Source organism: Hyaena hyaena, unplaced genomic scaffold (genome assembly GCF_003009895.1).
Source record: "Hyaena hyaena isolate Hyena2069 unplaced genomic scaffold, ASM300989v1 scaffold_2, whole genome shotgun sequence".
Taxonomy (NCBI): Eukaryota; Metazoa; Chordata; class Mammalia; order Carnivora; family Hyaenidae; genus Hyaena; species Hyaena hyaena.
Window position 1 is genome coordinate 1,867,400 of NW_024080634.1, and position 19,648 is coordinate 1,887,047.

The 19,648-nt window shown below is 42.7% G+C and overlaps 1 long non-coding RNA gene across 1 annotated transcript; it reads left to right on the plus strand.

Moving 5' to 3' along the window:
- The first annotated feature begins 65 nt into the window (after positions 1-65).
- Positions 66-10,692, plus strand: LOC120230115. The gene is made up of 4 exons (XR_005527929.1): positions 66-188; positions 6,841-7,044; positions 8,247-8,422; positions 10,462-10,692. It is a non-coding gene; the product is annotated as an uncharacterized LOC120230115 (long non-coding RNA).
- Positions 10,693-19,648: the final 8,956 nt, after the last annotated feature.

Below are 19,648 nucleotides of genomic sequence, written 5' to 3' on the forward strand. Positions count from 1 at the left end.
GGGGCGGCGGAGACCGGAAGGGGGCCGTGGCCGAGGGGCGGAGCCTGAGGGAGAAGAAATGGCTGGCAGCCTGTTAGTCGCCTGCTCCTTGTCCGGCCGCGCCAAGCCGCGTGTTCCTCGCTGCCGAGTCTAATTTTCCAGCTTTAGAAAAATGAGGCTGCTAGAGACCTGGCGGCTGGTCTACTTTGGTAAGGGTGTTGCGCCACTTGCATAGGAGGGGCGGCGTCTTTGAGAAATTTACAGGTCCCAAGCTAAATTACCAATCCTTCGCTGAGACTTTCATAGTGGTCACTAAAGTGAATACGCCTCCCCACACTCCACCCAGAGAGAAAGAGAGAGAGAGGAGTTGGGGCACACTCTTGCTTTGTACAGCCTCATTCCCCCACCCTCCGTGCTTCAGCCCTTCAAATTTTAGCGTGCCCGAGAGTCACCTGGGAGCTGGTTAAAATACAACTTTCCAGGCCCTATCTTGACGGATCTGGTTCAGGGGGTCCGTAGGACCCAAGAATTTGACTTTCTAACGAGCTCCTAGGCGATGACTGTGCCGTCATATTGCCACCCCACTTCTGATTGCCACTGCTCTAGTCTGCCTCATTTCCTCGAAGTGGAGAAAGAGGGGTTATTGGGAAGCCACCTTATCAGGTTTCTTTTGTGCATTGTTTTTGCTGGAATGAGACCCTGGAAAGGGCTCTGGATCACTCAAGCTAGCGATGCAAGGAAAAAGCTGGAGAAGCGAGTGTGAATGGCTGCAGTGTTCATGGAAAAGTCTGGAAGTGACTAGGTCTGCTCTTGGGACTCTCAGTATACCCTAAGACACTGCCCACTTCGCTCGGTCTGATAAACTATTTACAAAAATTTTTACTTCCAGTTTAGTTGCCTCTGGGCACCAGCAAACAGCAAAAGCTTAGCGGTCAGAAATGGCGGGTGGACCTAACCCTCCATGAATTAGTAACCATGTAGCAAACTGTGGAAAGGCAATTTGCATTCCCTGAGTCTGATTCTTCATGGGTTCAAAGGGTCAGTACCCCATGGGTGTTGTTAAGGAGAATCAAGTGATATAATAGGCTTGAAAATGCTTTAACTCTAGTGCACCATGTCCATGTTAATTAGCCTCCAGCTGGAGGAAAATTGCCTTCCCTCTTTCTACTTTTTTTGGGAGGCAAGCAAGCCTGACCTCCCTGCACTGCTGTTTTCAAGCACAATAATATCTCTGATACAACAGTGATACAACCCACATCTGTTCCTTAAGCCAATGGGTAGTAACCTTGGAATTCAAAGGAATGATCCCCTTGTCTCAGGCTTTGGGGTCTATGGGCAAAACATAAATTCTGTCTTGGGATAGCCCTGTAAGGAAAGCACAGTGTGGCTGCCTGAGCAGTTTCTCACCAATGCACTTTTGCCTTAGTAGGCCCATTCCCCTATTAATAATAATAATAATTTATTAATAATAATTATTATATTTTACAATTGAATTGCTATTAAGATGAATATATAAATATTATATATTAAAACATTTTCTTTAACCTAAAAGTTCCTTTTTATCTTCTGATTTTAAAAGAAGTAAAACATTTTTATGGGGCGGTAAAAATCTCATGGGCCTTAGGCCTAATGGAGAAGCTAGTCCCAATGCAGAACGAACCCCTCTGCAGTCACAAGTATGTTTGTATTACAAATATAAAATATTTAGATCCCCACCAAACCATATTTTACGTGGGAACAAAATTAGACGCTTGAGTAAGACGACCTTGGACTGGGGGGAGGGGGGCAGATGCTTCCTGAACACTCATTCCAAACCTTTTTCTTAGTTATACAGCCAGGAGATTTGCGTAAGGTGTTGAGTCCAAGAAATTTGTGTAAGGTGTCGAGTCCAAGTTTCATGTCCACTGCTGTCACCCCCAGTTTCAGGAATGGATCCCCAGAGGTTTAACCCAATGAAGGTAAACAATCTCTCTTCCACAGTCATTGTGCAGTTATGGCCCCCCACCCAAGACGTAAGCCAATAAGCACATTGGGCTCCCCTGGTGATAAGGATTAGCTCAGGTTAACAACTCAACCTGAGTTGTCAAGTTTTGACCAGTCAGAGTAAAGCTCAAGACTCTTGTTCAGTGGTTGAGGAAAGGGATGCCCTCCTTGTTGCCTGGATATGGACAAGGAAGCATGTACCCAGAGTGCTTCAGGCAGTCATCTTGAAAACATGGAGAAAGGGAGAACTGAGAGAACCAACGAGAAACTGAGCCCCAACCTCTGAACTCTCACTTATACGAACCAACAAATTCTCTTTATTGTAGAAGCCAGTTGGAACTGCTTTTGTTTTATCCAGCAATTAAAAAGATACACGGTATGTTGAAATTAAGATTTTGACTGAGACTCCAAGACGAGGCAAAAATGACATCGTAAGATGTGTGTGAGACCAATTGCCTCTCTCCCCTGGAAGGATCTTCAGAGTGGATGTTGGAGAATTAATTCCCTCCTGCCCTTAAGCCTCCTCCCACATTTTGTCAAGATTGAGCGCTAGAGAAAATAGTGACCAAGAGGACTTCACAAGAAAGATTTCTTTGGAGACAGGCTGGGTTGTGAGTTCTGCGTCTCCCCGCTGGAGGAGGTGAGGGTATCTGCCCCCCTTGCCTCAATCTGGCAGAGAGGAAATGTTGAGAAACCATTCGCAGGGCCTGTGGGCTCACAGGTGTTTGGGGACCCAGCGGCCAGTGGGAGAGTCAGGCTATTGAGCTGTTTCAGTGGCACAACAAAGATGAGCCAGAGAGGCTGTCAACCAGATAGGAACTTTGCCGGTGGGAAGGTCATCTAGAGTCTTAAATTCTGCCCAAGATAACTTGGAGGGACGAAGACTCTCCAGCAGTGAGCATCCTAGTGTGAAAGGGCCCCTGGAGGACGAGCCCGAGAGGAAACCTTCCTGGGTCATGGGTGGGCAGCTGCAGGTGGGAGTGCAGGGGGTTTCTGAGGGGCCAGGAGAGCGTTGGTTCTAACCATGCCAGGCCAGAGGGTGCAAAGCCAAGTTATGATGGAACCGATTGGAACGAAAACTTTTTTCGCCCCCTCTGTCCCCCTTTTCAGCCTAGGAATGGAAAGAACAGGGAGCAGGTAAGGTAAGAAAGAAGGCAGAACCAGCCATACTAGAGGCTGGTGTCCACCGACATGTCCCACCTCAGGGAGGAAGATAATAACTCTTACCCTTGAGCAAAACTACAGTGTTGATTAATATTTTGGACTATCATTCTGTCACAGATTCTGTGTATAACTGAAGTAGCTGCATAATTATTTACTCCCGAAGAGAGTACACTCAAATTGCAATAATATGGGAAGGTTTCTTTATGAAGTGTTAAAGGAGAAAGGAATGGACAGCATGTAGTGAAGATCCTCAAGGGCCCAGGAACCCATGTTCATAGCCTTGCCCTGCAGGGATGCAGAGAGGCCATTTTCTCAAGGGAAAGAGAGCCGTGAAAAGCAGACCACATTGGGAGGAGCAGCCTTCCATCAAGGGATGCAGCCAGATGAGTTGACCTCAGGAGAAGAGAGGCAGATTACATTCCTGACCTTGTTCCCTTCCCTTCCTCCACTTTCCTGCTGGAGTTCTCCATTGCCCAAGTTCAACCAGAATCCAGAGGACACACAGCCTCTCGATGTGGTCTGTACAAGTCTGGTTGGCGAGTGGATCTGGAGGGGCAAACGGAGGGAACCCCACACACAGACTACCCTTGTCATCATCCAGGGGCAAAGGAAGGGCTCCCCTCACCAAGTAAGTTCTAAGAACACAGTAGGAAGCAAAATTCAGAGCAAGATTTCATTTTGATTCTATCCTTCCATCCTTCTGGCTCGCCTTCCCAGTTACTCAGACTACCAGATTCAACTCATTTCTGGCTTGGTTCAAAAACCATGGTGTGTTTAACAGTTTCTAGTCTAATAAATATCTGCGGCAAACACGAGTAGAAAGAGAGAGAGACAAAGCAAGAAAATATAACTAGGTGAGAGAAGGAACAAAAGGGAGAAGAAACACATGAGACCTTGACAATTTTGCTGGAAGAATGTATGCCTTTCTAAAAGTGCACGGGCAATTGAGGGAAATCAGACATTAATGGCTGCTGATTACAGTCATGAACTAGATTGTAACTGCTACACTTCCTTACCCTTACACAAGAATAACAATGAGGAGGGATCGCAGGTCCCCGGAGTCCATCAGCTGGTCCCTCTAGTAAGTAGAGAGCTGACTGCATTTATATTTGAGGACCACCCACCATGTCCAGCTCCTACTGGTAGAGACACTGGGAGCCAAATGGCATCCACAGCTGCCTTCCCTGACCAGCTGGTGACCAAGAGAATGCCATGCTGGGCACTCAGTCCCCAGGGACCTTCTGGCACAATCAGAGCCCTCCTCAGGGGGATAGAATGTGCTGTGGGAAAAGTTTGGTTAGCTATTTCTATCTGTGCTTCAGGGGCGAAACAATAACTACAGGAATATGCTTCACCTTCTTCAAAATCCAGAGACAGGATGTTCTTTAAATAGCGCTGTTTCCCTCTCCTATTTAATGTGTGGAATCACGTTTTTCCGGTCTTTAACAGATATATTTAATTCTCATGCAAGTTAAAAAACAATAAGAGAAAAACATGTGATTTTCAGTAAATTCATAATGTATTTGAGTTGGGGGAGAATTAGAGAAATGCTTGGTCTACATCTACATGTCTTACTCCACAAATAGAAAGGCTGAGGTCCAGTGTGGTTTAGGAGTCATGGATCTAATTAGTGACAGAGATAAGTGGACATCTGGACTGTTACATGTCCACATCTGGGCTGCTACATGTCCAGCACCCTTCCCTCTTCTTGGGAAAACTGTGTCACCCCCTCCCTCCCCGCTACAGTGCAGCTGTGGTGGGGCTTCCCATCCTGAGGGTCTTACTCCATGCGCGTCCCATCCCAGACCACCACCTTCCCAGCCACAGAGATTGGTTCTAGGTGAGCAGCTGTCTGAACTAGAGCCAGTCAGAGTCCATTCCTAGAACTTTTGATGCCAAAGTTTGGAGGGAGAGTCTTCTGCTCACCCTTTCCCTTTAAATCATGATCCCGGAGCTTTCATCAGCCATGTCCCCAGCTATGTAGAATGTCCTGGCATGACGGTGACCGTCAGAGAGAATCAAGATATGAAGTGCAGATCAAGAGTAACAGCAGAAACCCGGTTCCTACTGATCTCCCTCCAGTTTTGTGGGCACCCCTCACAACATGTTCTCCTTAAGACCTGCTGGTGTTTAAGCTAGTTAGAATTGGGTTTCTGTCACTTACTATTAAGAGCCTTGACTAATACACAGATTTTAGTCTAGAACCTAAGTCTCTGGACCCCAAGTACAGTAGTCACACCACTATACCAAATTGTTGAAATACAACACCATATATTTGGTAGTGCCTTGTGGTTTTCAAAATATAGTCTTTCAAGGGGGCTAATTCTGAAGAATTGCAATATGTAAGAGAAGAATGCATTTCCAGTATAAAATTCATAAGCCAGCCCCTCTCTTTCCTTTGTTTCCCCTGGTTCTTTCCATTTTTTTTTAATACACAGCCAGAGGAAGGACTCAGGGAACATGAGGGTTTTTTGTTTGTTTGTTTATTTGTTTTTTAGAGACAGAGCAGAAGCGGGGAAAGGGCAGAGAGAGAGGGAGACACAGAATCTGAATCAGGCTCCAGACTCTGAGCTGTCAGCACAGAGCCCGATGTGGGGCTTGAACTCACAAACCGTGAGATCATGAACTGAGCCGAGTTCAGGCTCTTAACCTGCTAAGCCACCCAGGTGCCCCGAGTCTTTAATGCCTGTACCAAACACCACTAAATCTCCCTTTTAACTAAGAAGTTCTCCAAACTCAACAGAGACTGATCAAAAAGTGAAGATTCGAACTCCTGGATCTGGAATAATACCACAGAGACCATAAGTATCAAAGACTCAAATTAAGTATCTTTAGAGAGATTTGAGGCAATGTTGTTTCATCCATCGTAGAAGAATTGGAAGATCAGGTTTAAGGAAATTCACAAAAAATTGAATAAAATAACTAAGAAATATAAAAGGTGGAAAAAAAGATCAAACCCATAAGCAATCAGTCCAGGAGGTCCAACATCTGACTAAAACCAGATCGAGTGGACAGGGAAGACAAAATAAAGGAGAACAAATAAATAAATAATAGAGTATAATTTCTCAGAGCTAAAATATATGAACATTTCAGATGGAAAGGATACACCAACTGCCCAGGCCAAGGGTATGAATGAATCTCACACCAAGACTTAGCCTTGTGAACACTCAGAATTCCAGTGCTTCAGAGAAGATTCCAAAGTTTCAGAAAGAGAAAAATCAGAGTGGCCTGAAAAATCTCATCAACAACTCCACTTTAGCAGCTATAAAGGTCAAAGCTCAGAGGGCAAATAAATTTCAGATAAATATGACATACCCACTCAAATCATGATCCAGATACAGTTAACATTTGCAGACATAACTAAACTTAGAAAATATATCCTCACCGTATCTTTTCTCATTCAAAAATGTGCTGCAACAGGAAATGTGAGATGTGAGGTCTCACTAATGGAAAAGCAAATATTTAATACCTGAAAGGGTTCTCCACCACGTTTATTTTTAAACTATGCTGAAAACTGGTAGCTCACCTATCAGGGTGATGAAATCTCAAAGTTTGACAACATAATTTGTTGTCCAGCCTATTGTCCAAGAAAACAGGTAGTTTGATACATTGCTGATAGAGATACAAGTAATTATAACATCCATGGAAAGGAATTTGGCGATACCTAACACAATTACATTAGTATGTAGCCTTTGACAGAATTCTTGCTTTCAGGAATCGATTCTGAGAAGATGATAAAAACATGACCACGGGCATTGTAGCATTATTTGCAGTAGCAAAGACTGAAAACAACCCAAACATCCACCAACTGGGAAATGGATGAATGAGTTGTACTGTAGCCCTACAATGGCAGCCTTATGAATCTGTGAAAAAGAAAAAATCTTCCTCCGTGCCATGAGAGATCTTCAGAATAATTGGGTAAGTAAAAAAGGCAACATTTTAAAAAATGAAGTTTGATATTTTACATTAAAAAATGGGAGAAGAGAAAGACTGAATACTTATATTTTTAAACATTGAAGGATAAACTGAAAACCTTTACAAAGTACTTAGCTGGTTGAAAGTCACAGGAAGGAAGAGTAGGAACAGAGCTAGAGTTCTACAAATGTACCTTATTTTGTGTCTTTGACTTTGGAATCATGAATATTTCACATAATTGTAAAACTAATTTTTTAAAAGCAATCTCTAAATAAATATTGAAGTATTACTTAGTGGGTGGCAAACTTCAAAGGGAGAACTGTTTCAAGTGACTTTCAGACATAAATTTGACTATATACATATCTTACAGGATAATATATATCTTATAGGAGATACTTAAATAACAACAAAAAAATTGTCCCCTTCATAAAAAGTCTCAGATTGTTTCCAGTAATCATACTGCTCCTATCATTGATATTGAAATTGTTATTGCAAGACTATTTGTGTGTATACTGTATTTTGAATAATTATGTTAGTATTGTTTGCAATGCAATAGGATTTTAAGTTTTGGAGTAGAGATACAGCTAAGAGCAATAGGGTTAAGTAAAACTCTACAGTTGTAATTTTGAATTGTATTTGTATGAACTCATGATTTTTTTTATCTTAAAAAAGAAACATATCCTAGCTCCCTATGTTGAATAGACCTGAACACATAACCAATCCGATAGCAGTAAGCACCTATAGCACCCAGATTATCATAGCTAAACACCATTTTCTAGAAATGAAACCAAGAGCCCTTGGAGAAATAGCTGAATCCATGGTCTGGGGTAAGAAACAGACAAAATGAGCCTGAATCATCCTGTCATTCTGAAAGGAAGGAAGCTATAAAACCCAAGACAAAGCCAACTACTAATGTAACCAACATGAAGAGGCTCTCACTATCCACATAGCTAATTTGTGCATCAGTAATAGTAATGGCTGTAATGATTGGAACACATCAAATGGATTTAAGTGCATGAGTTCATAATGACTTTAAAAACTCCTCTCACTGTTCACTGGGCTGGAGCTTGAAAACCCAATCAATATTTTGAAAATAGGCAATTAAATAAGTAAATCAAACATCTACCCCACCTTGATATGAACTGCTCCTTAGGTAACAGAATAGTCATGAAGGAAGATTTCTCTTTTTTGTTTATTTTTTAAAGAATAGGAGTTAATGAATGAAGAAGGAGATAGTCGAAGGGGATCTCCATTTTTACAATGCTTAATGCATTAAAGAATTGCAGCAAGGATTAATCACCAGCTGGTAATATCACACACAAAAAAGAGATGACCAGACATTACGTGCCTCTGGAGAGAAGGACACCACACCACCTGTAAGGTACTCTGGCCAAAATCTCAAAGCAAAGTCTGATCCAGCCTCTAGATCTAATTTTACTTTCCATCAAATACAGGGCATGGGGAACATGACTAACTCTATCATGGCACCCAGCTGGCAGGCTCTTCAGGACAAATAACCCTTTTCCTCAAACTAAATTGCAAGTTCAAAAGAATGAGAGAGAGAGATAGAAAGAGAGAGAAGAAGAAGGAGGAGGAGGAGGAAGAGAAAATCCATAAATTTAACTAGACTTCAGAATCCTAGCAACCCACAGCAATATAGGCACCTTATCTACGTGTTCCTGATTTGAGCATATTAACTATAAAAGAAATTATGAGACAAATGGGGATATTTTGAACATTGATTGGATTTTTGATGTAATTAGATAATTATTATCAACTTATAGATGGGATAAGAGTATTTTAGATTTATTTTAAAAAAATCCTCCAGGGGCGCCTGGGTGGCTCAGTTGGTTAAGCATCCCACTCTTGATTTCGGCTCAGGTCTTGATCTAGTGGTTGGTGGGATCAAGCCCCGTGTTGGGCTCTGCACTGATAGCATAAAGCCTGCTTGGGATTCTCTCTCTCCCTTTGCCCCTCCCTGGCTTGCGCACATGCCCTCTCTCTCTCTCAAAATAAATAAACTTAAATAAAAAGAAAAAGAATCCTCCAAAATATTTGCATACCAAAACATTTACAGATGAAGTGAAATATTTAGAATTTGCTTCACAGTAGTCCAGAATGGGGTGGGGGGAGTGGACGGGGTACAGATGCAACTGACTAGCCACAACTTGATCTCTGTTGAAGTTGAGTGATGGTTGCATGAGAGTTCTTTTATGCTGTTTTTCCTGTTTTTGGAAATGCTTGAAATTACCTATGATAAGAAAAAAAAATTTTAAGTCATGAAAAGTTTGCATTTACTCTGTTATATCCCCATGCTGGCTTCATATTAAAATGTAACTATTAAAAATCACTCTGTTATGCTGGCGAGGATGTGGAGAAACGGGCACCCTCCTACACTGTTAGTGGGAATGTAAACTGGTACAGCCCCTCTGGAAAACAGTGTGGAGGTTCCTCAGGAAACTAACAATAGAACTCCCCTATGACCCAGCAATAGCACTGCTAGGAATTTACCCAAGGGATACAGAAATGCTGAGGCATAGGAGCACATGTACCCCAATGTTCATAGCAGCACTCTCCACAATAGCTAAAACATGGAAAGAGCCTAAGTGTCCATCAACAGATGAATGGATCAAGAAGATGTGGTTTATCTATACCATGGAATACTACATGGCAATGAGAAACAATGAAATCTGGCCATGTGTAGCAACATGGATGGACCTTGAGGGTGTTATGCTTAGTGAAATAAGTCAGGCAGAGAAGGACAAATATCATATGTTTGCACGTATAGGAGGATTAGGAGGAACTTGATGGAGGAACAAGGGGGAGAAGAAGGGCAGAAATGGTGGGGGAAAGGGAGAGAGGCAAACCATGAGAGACTCTTGAATGCTGACAAAAACTGAGGACTGATGGATGTGGGGGGGAGGGGGGATGGGCATGGAGGAGGGCACTTTGGGGATGAGCACTGAGTGTTATGTGGAAACTAATTTGACAATAAACTATTTATAAAAAAAAAAATCACTCTGTTAAATCCTTATTCTTACAGGTAACTCTTAAAAATCTTCGAGGGGCACCTGGGTGGCTCAGTCGGTTAAGTGTCTGACTTCGGCTCAGGTCATGATCTCGCTGTTCGTGGGTTCGAGCCCCATGTCGGGCTCTGTGCTGAAGGCATGGAGCCTGGAGCCTGCTTCGGATTCTGCATCTCCCTCTCTGTCTCTCCTTCACTCATGCTCTGTCCTTCAAAATAAATAAATGTTAAAAAAATATTTAAAAAAAATCTTTGAGGAACAGGGACACCCTAGAGAAAAGTGCTGTGTCTACTTTAAGGGTATCCCCACTGTTTGCTCACAGGTGGGAGGCTGAATAACAGCCCCCAAAATATCCATATTCTAACCCCAGAACCCTGTGAATGTTACTTCGTAGGGCAAAAGGGATTTTGCACATGTGACTGAATTAAGGATTTTGAGATGGGAGATGATCCTGCACTATCTGGGTGGGCCCAGTTTAGTCCTAAACATCTTCATAAGAAAGAGGAAAAGAGATGTTTGACTACAGAAGAAGGTGATGCGACAACAGAATCAAGTGGTAAAAGACAATATGATGCAGGAGGGGCCACAAGCCAAAGCACAGGGGAAGCTTCCAGAAGCTGGAAAAAGCAAGAAAACAAATCCCACCCCCTCCTCCTCATCCAGGGTCACCAGAAGGAACCAGCCCTGGCAACACCTTGATTTTAAGCACTCTGAGACTCATTTTTGGACTCCCAGGACCATAAGATAATAAATCTGTGTCGTCTGAAGCCACCGAGTCTGTGGCAATTGGTTATGCCAGCCGTAGGGCACTAGTACACCCCAGTTTGCGAGTCCCAGGGGTACTGAGCAGGGCAGGGAGGCCTTCTGCCTGGGAAATGGGGCTCATAGCAGCTGAGATGGAGTGTTGTGAGAATCACACAAAACGCTCAGATCATTGATCAATAAATGTTTGCTCTCCCTTCTTATGTTTCTTCCTCTTGCCTTCTCCCCTTCACTCAATCTCTGGTCACAATGACAGCTAACAAGGGTGCACATTTCCTATAAGAGAAAACAGTGCTGGGGTGCCTGGATGGCTCAGTCAGTTGAGCATCAGACACTTGATTTTGGCTCAAGTGATGGTACCAGGGTCGTGGGATCAAGCCCCATGCCTGGCCCCTACCTGAGCGTGGAGCCCCTTTGGGATTTTCTCTCTCCCTCTGCTACTCTCCCACTTGCCTACACTCTTTCCTTCTCTCTTTCAAAATAAATAAACATTTAAAAAAGAAAACACTGCTGAAATAAAAACTTCTCCTCCAAGCTGTGGGTTATAAATTAAAACGAGAAGGAAAGCAATGCCAACAGACAATGTCTCTGAGGTTGTTGTTAACATAACTATGTTGCCATTATCTGGGAGAGATGACCTTGGTGGGAATATTAGTTCTGACACATGCCAAAGGAGGAAAACATTTTATTATGTTGCATTATTTTGTGAAAGAGAATGAGAAAGAGCAGGGGAGAGGCAGAGAGAAGGAGAGGGTGAGAATCCCAAGCAGGCTCCCCGCTGTCAGCACAGCTTAACAAACTGAGCCACCCGGGTGTCCATGGAAAAATTATTTTAATCAGTTTTCCTACCAGGGTATTTTTGATAAGGGAGTAAAAGGCAAGCTGGGGGCAAAACACAAGCTAACACCCCACAGGTGCCCCCTTCCTCACTGGGGTGGGGCCTGTGTGACATTCCTCAGGCACACCCCCCCCACACACACACACACACTGGCCAAGAACAAAGGAATGGGAAAAACAAATGGTTAAGTGATAGAGGTCACAGTCATGCAGGATAGAGTCTCCATCAGTCTGTAACTGTCTTAATGATTCACAAGAAAAAAGGCAATCTCCAGAGACCTATAGACTCAATTTCCTGTAGCCCTAACATCGCCCCTGCTCCGTTGGCTAGAAAATCTTGTGTCACCAGTCATTCCTCACGACCCCAGCACAGCCCTTTCTGCCCACCAGTCCTGTCCCCAGAGCTTTAATAAAACCACCTTTTCGCACCAAAGGTGGTTTCGTCTCAATTCTTTCTTGGCCATCAGCTCTGATCCCCAGCACTTCAAACCACATCACTTTCTTTTTTTTAAAACTTTTTTTAAATGTTTAATTTATTTCTGAGAGAGAGAGCGAGAGAGAGAGAGAGCGAGAGCAGGGGAGGATCAGAGAGACAGGGAGATACAGAATCCGAAACAGGCTCCAGGCTCTGAGCTATCTGTCAGCACAGAGCCGGACTTGGGGCTCAAACCCACAAACCGTGAGATCATGACCTGAGCCGAAGTTGGACGCTTAACCAACTGAGCCACCCAGGCGCCCCAAACCACATCACTTTCATGGGTATTTTAAACTCATGACTATTACCAGACTATTAAAAAGAAATACATTTTAATAATCAATGTTTTGTCAGGTAGAAGTGAAAATTCCAAACTAATGGGATTACATTATGATCAATTTGAAAATGTATGAAGGAAGGAAGGAAAGGAAGAAGGAAGGAGAAAAAGGAAGGAAAGAAGGAAAGGTTAGAGGCAGTTAGATTCTAACAGGATACCTGTGGGGATGTCACAGCCAGCTATTGGGAGAGATGAATAGATTAGATAGATAGATAGATAGATAGATAGATAGATAGATAGATAGATAGATAAATTGATGGATAGATCTTCCTATTGGCTGTGTTTCTGTAGAGAACTCTAACAGAAAGAAATAACACAGAAGGAAAGAAAGAAAAGAAAAGGGTAAATTTCTCTACATTCCTTTAAAAAAATTTTTTAATGTGTATTTTTGAGAGAGAGAGAGAATGTGTGTGTGTGTGTGTGTGTGTGTGAGAGAGAGAGAGAGAGAGAGAGAGCAGAGGAGGGGCACAGAGAGAGAGACAGACACAGAATCAAAGCAGGCTCTAGGCTCTGAGCTGTCAGCGCAGAGCCTGATGCAGGGCTTGAACTCATGAACCTGAGCCAAAGTCGGACGCTTAACCAACTGAGCCACCCAGGCACCTTGACAATTCCTTTATTTTATTTTAAAAAATTGTTTTAATGTTTTATTTATTTTTGAGACAGAGAAAGACAGAGCATGAGAGGGGGAGGGACAGAGAGACAGGGAAATACAGAATTTGAAGCAGGTTCCAGGCTCTGAGCCTGACACGAAGCTTGAACCCACAGACGTGAGATCATTACCTGAGCCGAAGTCAGAGGCTTAACCGACTAAGCCACCCAGGCGCCCTGACAATGCCTTTATTTATTTATTTTTTTTTCAGAGACAGGACAATGCCTTTATTTTTAAAAGGCTACGCGAAGATGTGAAAATCTTCTCCTAAACCTCAACCAACCTCCTAACTTCAATCCATAGATTTACTTATACAAATTTGATGACACTTAGGAAAGTCTATAAACTTCTGAAAGCCACGTCCCAGCCTCACTTCCCAGGAGGTGGGCCCAGGAAGGAGACTCGGTTCCAGATCACCCGCAGGCAGGCCGGCGGCGCGCTCAGGGCCCTGTCCCGCAGAGCTCCTCCATACCTCACTGACCAATCGCACTCATGAAGCATCCCTTCAGACCAAAGTGTAAATTCCGATCATTAGCAGATACACTTCTTTAGATAGAGGCAATAGGCTTGAGTTGTTTTGTGTTTGTTTTTGTTTTGAAAATGGCCCTTTTTAATACAAACAGCATATATTTTGTTTCCAGATCAGGTAAATTTTACATACAGTGAAAAGCACAACTCTTCAGTCTACAATTCGGTGAGTTCTGGAAAACGAATATACGTCAACAACTCACATCTGTGTTGAGATAGAAAACATTTCCATCACACCCAGAAGGTTCCCTGTGGTCTCTCCCCAGTCTTTCCATGGCTGCCACCCCCAGAGACAACCAATTCAACAAATGGTTTCTCCAGTTTTGCCCTTTCCAGAGCCACATATATATGGAATCGTGCTGTACGAGGTGTATGGGCCTGGCTTCTTTCCTTCAGAGTGGTTGTACCATTTTGCATTTCCATGAGCAATGTTTGAGATTTCCAGTTGTTCATTTAGCACTGTCAGTATTTTTCATTTTACCCATTCTGTTATGTATAGAGGTATCTCCTGATTTTATTTGCATTTCCCTGATGAGTAATGATGTTAAACGTTTAAAAAAATTTTAAACTTTTTTATTATTTATTTTCTTTTTTAAAAAAAATTTTAAAAAAGGTTTTATTTATTTCTGAGAGAGAGAGACAGCATGAGCAGGGGAGGGTCAGAGAGAGAGGGAGACACAGAATCTGAAGCAGGCTCCAGGCTCTGAGCTGTCAGCACAGAGCCCGACGCGGGGCTCGAACTCACGAACTGTGAGATCATGACCTGAGCCGAAGTTGGACGCTTGACCGACTGAGCCACCCAGGCACTCCTATTATTTATTTTTGAGAGACAGAGTGCAGGTGGGGTAGGGGCAGAGAGAGAGAGATACGATCAGAAGTAGCTCCTGGCCCTGAGCTGTCAGTACAGAGCCCAAGTGGGGCTTGAACCCACAAAGTCTGAGATCATGACCTGAGCCAAAGTCAGACACTCAATCGACTGAGCCACCCAGATACCCAAACGTTTTTTAATGTGTATATTTGCTATTTGCATATCTTTCTTTGTGAAGTGTCTGTTCAAGCCTGTTGCCATTTTTTAAATTGGGTTGTCTTTTTATTATTGAGTTTTATATTCTGTATATAACTTCCTTAATCAGATCTATAATTTGTGTTTTCTTACAACACTTACTTGGCTTGCCTGTTTGTTTTTCTTAACAGTCTGTTTTATAAGCAGGATTTTACAATTTTGACAAAACAATTCATCACTCTGCCGATTTCTATTTGTTTACTGTTTATTATTTTTGCGAGCAAGAGAGAGACAGAGCACAAGTGGGGAAGGGGCAGAGAGGAGACACAGAATCCGAAGCAGGCTCCAGGCTCTGAGCTGTCAGCACAGGGCCTGATGCAGGGCTCAAGCCCACGAACCATGAGATCATGACCTGAGCCGATGTCGGACGCTCAACCGATTAAGCCACCCAGACACCCCCAGTAATCTCTTTTTATAAGGACACCAGAATTAGGGCCCTCCCTAACTGCCTCATTTTAACTTCATTATCTTTTTAAAGACCCTAGCCCCAAATATAGTCACATTTTGAGGTATTGGGGGTTAGGGCCTCAACATACAAACTGAGAGAGTACACAGTTCAGTCCATGACAGTAGTGCTGTTTGTCTCCTGTATCCATTTGGGTTTTTTGTCTAGTTGTTCTACCAAAGACTGAGATTGTGGTGTTTAAAACCCAACTTTGTAGATTTTCCTCACACGTTTTTGTTTCATATGTGTTCTACTGTGTCAGTAAGCATACACAATTTTTCTTTACTGTTATGCTTTCTTCAAGTTAAATCTTATCCCTGCATAATGAGATATGCTTAGGTGTGATTTTCTTTCTATTTATTCCCTTTGGGCTTTGCCAAGCATCTTAGATCCCCAAATTTATGTTTTTCAACTAATTTAGGGAATTTCCAGCCATTATTCCTCCAAATTTTTCTCTGCCAGGTTCTCTCTTTCCTTCCCTTTGGGATGCCATTTACATATATGCAAGGCTACTTTATACTATTCCATGTATCACAGAGCATCCATTTTCTAAATCTTTCCCTTGGTTTTTTCGGTTGGATAAGTTTTAATCACTGTTCCTCATGTTCCCAACCATATCCACTGCTCTCTCTTCATCACTGTGTTAAGCCCAGGCAGCGAATTTTTCATGATAGACTATACTTTTCAGGTCTGGATCTTTCATTTGTTTTTTTGTCCTTGTTTTTGGGTTCTCTTTCTTTGCTCAGATTCTCCCATTTGTTCATTACTTTGGGTCATATTTTCTATTTAGGTCTCTGGCGGACATATTTATAATTGCTGCTTTAAGATCCTTGTCTGCTAACTCCAGTATCTAAATGACTTTGGAGTTGGTTTCATTTGACTTCCTCTTCTCTGGACTGGAAGTCACAGCTTTCCTGTGTCTTTGTAATTCCAGTGGGGTTTTGTGTTTTTGTGTTTTTGTGGGGTTTTTTTTATGTGTGTGTGTGTGTGTGTGGTATACTGAACATCATGGGGTATATATCTTTTCCAGATTCTGTAATTGCCATCTGTGGGCCAATGTGATACATGCCACAGATATTGAGAACCATTTGATCGGGCTTTAATTTCACAATATTGCAGGCCACAGACCTGGATTAGTTGACAAATGCATAATTCTTTGTAGCCTTAAGACTTCTGGTTATTAGGAATAAGTTTTTGTTTGTCTCACAGAAAGCTTTTTGTATGATTGATACTATCAACACATACTGATATTACAGCTACTGTATGAAGCATGGTCTCTGTCTTCAAAACCTTTAAAAGGTATCTTTAAACACTGGACAATACCAGTGTTGGTGAAGAGATAGAGCAACTGAAACTCCCGTATTTTATCAATGATGCTTTTCCGTGTAACAAATCACTCCAAAATGAGTGGCTTAAAGGAACAACAATTCAGGGAGCTCAAACTCTCACAATTCTGAAGATTAGTTCAGCTAGGTGGTCACTGGAGTTTTGCTATGCTTACTCATGGGTCTGCAGTTAGCTGCTGGTCAGCTAGTGTGCTCTGCTCCGAGGGGTCAATTGGCCGTTGACTGGGTGACATGTCTCTGATCATCCAGCAAGCTAGCTTGAGCTTATTCACACAGCGACTGGGCAGGGGCACACGACAGTGGACACGTGGAAGGCTTCTGAAGGCCCTGGCCTGGAGCGTCTTATATAATTTCTTAATAGTTGTATTAGTCAAAGCCAAAACAAATCACAAGGTCAGCTCACATTTGAAGAATGGAGAAATGTGCTTTGTGTTTTGATGGGAGGAGATACAAAGTCTCTGTGTAAACAAGGGAAGAGTTGTTGCCATTCTTGCAAGATGTCATATTTATTACTTGTGGGGATATAAAGTGGTACTGATGCTTTTTTTTAATGTTTTGGTTTTTATTTTAATTTTTGAGAGAGACACACACCAAGTGTAAGTAGGAGAATGGCAGAGAGAGAGGGAGACACAGAATCTGAAGCAGGCTCCAGGCTCTGAGCTGTCAGCACAGAGCCAGACACTGGGCTCGGACTCACCAAGGGCAAGATCATGACCTCAGCCCAAGTCGGGTGCTCAACCAACTGAGCCCCACCAGGTGCCCCAGTACTGATGCTTTTGAAGACTATTTAGCTGTATCCAGTAAAGCTATCTATCAATTCCACTTCTCATATATACTCCAGAGAAATTAGTGCTTATGTCCACCAAATACATGGGAAAAAATGTTCTCAGTCCATTTTTATTCATAGTAGCCAAAACCAGAAAGCAGTGTAAATGTTCATCAATAGAAAAATGGAGAAATAAATTATGGAATATTCATATAATGGAATACCATATGGAAAAAAAAATTACAAATGACTGCACGGGCAACTGTTTTTTGAATAAAAGAACCAGACACAAAAGGATACATACTGTATTGTATGATTAGATTTAATTGAGGTTTGAAATTGGGCAAATCTATCTGTGACCATTGAAGTCATTATAGTGGCTTCCTTGGTGTGTGGGGGGAAGTGGAGGGTTTTTAACATTTATTTATTTATTTTGAGAGAGAGAGAAGGAGAGCAGGAGCAGGGGAGGGGCAGAGAGAGAGGGAGAGAATCCCAAGCAGGCTCTGCACTGTCAGCTCAGAGCCCGACATGGGCCTCAACCTCATGAACCTGAGATCATGACCTGAGCCAAAATGGAGAGTCGGACATTTAACCGACAGAGCCACCCAGGTGCCCCAGGAATGTTCTATATCCTTTTTTAAAATAGTTTATTGTCAAGTTGGTTTCCATGTAACACCCGGATCTCATCCCCACAAGTGCCCTCCTCCATGCCCATCTCCCCGCTTTCCCTCCCCCTACCCCCATCAACCCTCAGTTTGTTCTCAGCATTCAAGAGTCTCTCATGGTTTGCCTCCCTCCCTCTCCCCGCTATTTCTTCTCTTCTTCTCCCCTATGGTCCTCCGTTAAGTTCCTCCTAATCCTCCTATACGTGCAAACATATGGTATCTGTCTTTCTCTGCCAGACTTATTTAGCTCAGCATAACACCCTCAAGGTCCATCCATGTTGCTACACATGGCCAGATTTCATTCTTTCTCATTGCCATGTAGTATTCCATTGTATAGATAAACCACATCTTCTTGATCCATTCATCAGTTGATGGACACTGAGGCTCTTTCCATGTTTTGGCTATTGTGGAGAGTGCTGCTGTGAACATTGGGGTCCATGTGCCCCTGTGCATCAGCACTCCTGTATCCCTTGGGTAATTCCTAGCAGTGCTATTGCTGGGCCATAGGGGAGTTCTGTTAATTTCTTGAGGAATCTCCACACTGTTTTCCAGAGGGGCTGCACCAGTTTACATTCCCACCAACAGTGTAGGAGGGTGCCTGTTTCTCCACATCCTCGCCAGCATCTAGAGTTCTCTAATTTTCTCATTTTAGCCACTCTGACTGGCATGAGGTGGTATCTCAGTGTGGCTTTGATTTGTATTTCCCTGATGAGGAGAGATGCTGAGCATCATCTCATGTGTCTGTTGGCCATCTGGATGTCCTCTTTAGAGAAGTGTCTGTTCACATCTTCCACCCATTTCTTCACTGGATTGTTTGTTTTTTGGGTGTGGAGTTTGGTGAGTTCCTTACAGATTTTGGATACTAGCCCTTTATCTGATATGTAATTTGCAACTATCTTTTCTCATTCCGTCAGTTGCCTATTAGTTTTATGGATTGTTTCCTGGCCGTGCAGAAGCCTTTTATCTTGATGAGGTCCCAATAGTTCATTTTTGCTCTTGATTCCCTTGCCTTTGGGGATGTGTCAAGTAAGAAATTGCTGTGGTTGAGGTCAAAGAGGTTGTTTCCTGCGTTCTCCTCTAGGGTTTTGATGGTTTTCTGTCTCACGTTCAGGTCGTTTATCCATTTTGAGTTTATTTTTGTGCATGGTGTGAGAAAGTGACCTAGTTTCATTCTTCTGCATGTTGCTGTCCAGTTTTCCCAGCACCACCTGTGAAAGAGGCTGTCTTTTTTCCATTGGATACTCTTTCCTGCTTTGTCAAAGATTAGTTGGCTGTACATTTGTGGGTCCAGTTCTGGGTTCTCTATTCTATTCCATTAGTCTATGTGTCTGTTTTTGTGCCAATACCATACTGTCTTGATGATGACAGCTTTGTAGTAGAGGCTAATGTCTGGGATGGTGATGCCTCCCGTTTTGGTTTTCTTCTTCAATATTACTTTGGCTATTCGGGTTTTTTTTGTGGTTTCATACACATTTTAGGATAGTGTGTTCTAGTTTTGAGAAGAATGCTGGTACAGTTTCGATTGGGATTGCATTAAATGTGTAGATTGCTTTGGGTAGTAATGACATTTTAACTATATTTATTTTTCCAATCCATGAGCATGGAATGCTTTTCTATTTCTTTGTGTCTTATTCAATTTCCTTCATAAGTTTTCTATAGTTTTCATCATACAGATCTCTTATATCCTTGGTTGGGTTTATTCCTAGGT